This window comes from Mandrillus leucophaeus, unplaced genomic scaffold (assembly GCF_000951045.1).
Source record: "Mandrillus leucophaeus isolate KB7577 unplaced genomic scaffold, Mleu.le_1.0 Scaffold166, whole genome shotgun sequence".
Lineage (NCBI taxonomy): Eukaryota > Metazoa > Chordata > Mammalia > Primates > Cercopithecidae > Mandrillus > Mandrillus leucophaeus.
Window position 1 is genome coordinate 2,588,851 of NW_012101654.1, and position 3,569 is coordinate 2,592,419.

Consider the following 3,569-nt stretch of genomic DNA (forward strand, 5'->3'; position numbering starts at 1 on the left):
GGGAGGCAGAGCTTGCAGTGAGCGGAGATCGTGCCACTGTACTCCAGCCTGGGCGACAGAGCGGGACTCTGTCTCAAAAAAAAAAAAAAAAAAAATTAGCAGGGCATGGTGGTGTGCACCTGTAGTCCCAGCTACTCGAGGGATTGAGGCAAGAGAATCACTTGAACTTGGGAGGTGGAGGTTGCAGTGAGCCGAGATCACACCACTGCACTCCAGCCTGGGCAACAGAGCGAGACTCTGTATCAAAAAAAAAAAAAAAGAATATTTTATCTATAGCTGATAATTTATCTGATTTCTCATTTTCATTTTCAAAGAGTCTTTTCTCCTGAGAGTTTAAGGAGCTGTGTGGAATATTTTCAATAAATTAATATGTTTCATTATCATATCAATATCCTAAGAGTTGAAAAGAGTTACTAAAATCACATAACAATAGCATGGCTCTCCATAGTATTTTTCCTCTCAATATTGAAAAATGCTTTCAGAGACATTATCTCAATTATCTTCTTACATCCTGAGGAAGTAGGTAGCGGAAAATCTCTGTCACAGCCTCACAGAGAATCTAAAGTACAAAGAGGTTAAATAAAACTCACAAGAGAATTCATGTCAAGCAGTGAATTTTATATAGTCCATTACCTTTGGATTCTAAATTAGATTTCACAACCCCGAGGGAACTTGTATATTGATTCCGTGAAACCGTCAGATGAAGAGGTCTCTATCCCATGCATACCTGCTGTTCCCATGGTTAGATGGGGAGAGAGTTCGGGGAGATGGGTGATGGGGTGCAGTCAGGGTCTGGTTTGACTCTTAGGTTTGAAACTTACTAGTCTGAGACCTTGGGAAAATTACTTACCTTTTGTGGGCCTCAGTTTCCTCATCTATAAAACGGGATGAGGAAACCTACCTCATGGAATCATTTTGATAATTAAGTAAGATATTACATGTAAAGGGCTTGGCACTGACCTCACATAGAGTATATGCTGAAGTAATGGGAGTAATTACTGTATTACAGTCAGTAGTGGCAATTGTGCTTTTTTTTTTTTTTGAAACAGAGTCTTGCTGTGTCACCCAGGCTGAAGTGCAGTGGCGTGCTCTTGGCTACTGCAACCTCTGCCACCTCCTGCCTCCGCCTCCAGAGTAGCTGGGACTATAGCCACCAGGCCTAGCTAATTTTTGTATTTTTAGTAAAGACGGGGTTTCACCATGTTGGCCAGGCTGGTCTCAAACTCCTAACCTCAGGTGATCCATCTGCCTCGGCTTCCCAAAGTACTGGGATTACAGGCATGAGCCACCCTACCAAGGCACTAACTCCTACTAAGATGAAGAGTAGAAGAACTGATATGGCCAAAAAAGGAAACTAGGGGAAAAAAATTCCACTTACTATAACATCAAAAAGAATAAAATACTTGGGAATAAACTTAACTAAGAAGGTGGAAGACTTGTACACTGAAAACTACAAAACATTAATGAGAGAAATTATAGTAGGCACAAATAAATGGAAAGACAACCCATGTCCATGGATTGAAAGAGTTACCATTTTCAAAATGTCCATAACTACCCACAATGATCTATAAATTTAATGTAATCCCTATCAAAATTCCAATGCATTTTCTACAAAAATAGAAAAAAAATGTAAAATTCATGTGGAAATACAAAAGACCCTGAATACCCCAATCAATCTTGAAAAAGAACTCCAGCTGTGTTAGCTGGAGACGTCGCACTTCCTAATTGCAAAATGCATTACAAAGTTCTGATAATTAAAACAGTATGGTATTGGCATAAACACAGACATGTTGACCAAAAGACCAGAAATAAACCCATCCATATGCAGTCAACTGATAGTCAATGAGGGTGCCAAGAATCCACAATGGAGAAAGAATAGTCTCTATAACAAATGGTGTTTTGTAAAACTGGATATCCACATGCAAATTGTATCCTTATCTTACACCATACACAAAAATCAACTCAAATGGATTAAAAACTTAAATGTAAAACCCAAAACTGTAAAACTCCTAGAAGAAAGAGAGAGGAAAAGTTTTATGACATGGTCTTAGCAATGATTTCATGGATATGGCAACAAACACAAACATAGACAAGTGAGAAAACATCCAACTAGAAAGCTTCTGCACAGCAAAGAAAATAATCAACAGAGTGAAGAGACAACCTGTTGAATGGGAGAAAATGTTTGCAAACCATATATCTGATAAAGGATTAATATCCAAAACATATAAGAGACTTCTACAACTCAACAGAAAAAAGAAAACCCTAATAACGCAATTTAAAAATAGGCAAAGGACTTGAATAGACATTTCTCCAAGGAAGACAAGCAAATGGCTAACAGGCATATGGAAAGATGTTCAATGCCACTAATCATCAGGGAAATGCAAATCAAAACCACAATGAGATAGCACTTCACACCTGTTAGAATGACTATTTTTTTAAAAAAAGATAGTAAGTGTTGGAGAGGATGTGAAGAAATTGGAAGTTTTGTGTGCTGTTGGCAGGAATACAAAATGGTGCAGCCACTATGGAACACAGTATGGAGGTGTATTAGTCCATTTTCACACTTCTGATAAAGACATACCCGAGGCTGGGAAGAAAAAGAGGTTTCATTGGACTTACAGTTCCACATGGCTGGGGGGAGGCTCAGAATCACGGTGGGAGATGAAAGGCACTTCTTACATGGCGGTGGCAAGGGAAAATGAGGAAGATGCTAAAGTAGAAACGCCTCATAAACCCATCAGATCTTACGAGACGTATTCATTACCATGAGAACAGTATGGGGAAAGCCACCCCCATTATTCAAATTATCTCCCACTGGGTCCCTCCCACAACACGTGGGAATGATGGGAGTACAATTCAAGATGAGACTTGGGTGGGGACACAGAGCCAAACCATATCAGGAGGTTTGCAAAAAATTAAAACTAGAACTACTATATAATCTAGCAATTTGGTCTTTATCCAAAAAAATTAAAATCCGAATCTCAAATATTGGCATTCCCATGTTCACTGCAGCACCATTCCCAATAGCCAAGATGTGGAAACAACCTAAATGTACAACAAATGAATGACTAAAGAAAATGTGGTGTGTACATAAGTGGAATACTATTCTGCCTTAGAAAAGAAGGAAATCCTGCAATGTGAGACAACATGGATGAGCCTTGGAAACATGATGCCAAGTGAAATAAGCCAGACATAGAAAGACAAATGCTGCATGATTCTACTTAAAGGAGGTATCTAAAATAGTCAAATTCATAGAAACAAAAAGCAGAACGGTGGTTGCTGGGGTCTGGAGGGAGGGAGGGGAAATAGGAAATTGTTATTCAATTAATATAGTTTCAGTTATACTAGATAAATAAGTTCTAGAGGTCTGCTGTACAACGCAGTGCCTGTAGTTAATGCTCTACTGTGCACTTAAAAAATTAATAGGGCCGGGCGCGGTGGCTCACGCCTGTAATCCCAGCACTTTGGGAGGCTGAGGCGGGTGGATCACTTGAGGTCAGGAGTTCGAGACCAGCCTGGCCAACATGGTGAAACCTCATCTCTACTAAAAATGCAAAAATCAGCTGGGC

The 3,569-nt window shown here is 39.6% G+C and overlaps 1 protein-coding gene and 1 long non-coding RNA gene across 2 annotated transcripts in view; one reads left to right on the plus strand and one right to left on the minus strand.

Annotated features, from left to right (window-relative positions):
- Positions 1-889, minus strand: part of LOC105536938 — a 9,673-nt gene extending 8,784 nt beyond the window's left edge. The window contains exon 1 of the long non-coding RNA XR_001005645.1: positions 862-889. This is a non-coding gene — a long non-coding RNA (uncharacterized LOC105536938). The remainder of the gene's footprint in view (positions 1-861) is intronic.
- The window catches only part of SNX9 (sorting nexin 9), a 290,347-nt gene that overhangs the window by 47,223 nt on the left and 239,555 nt on the right, over positions 1-3,569 (plus strand). The window lies entirely within an intron of this gene.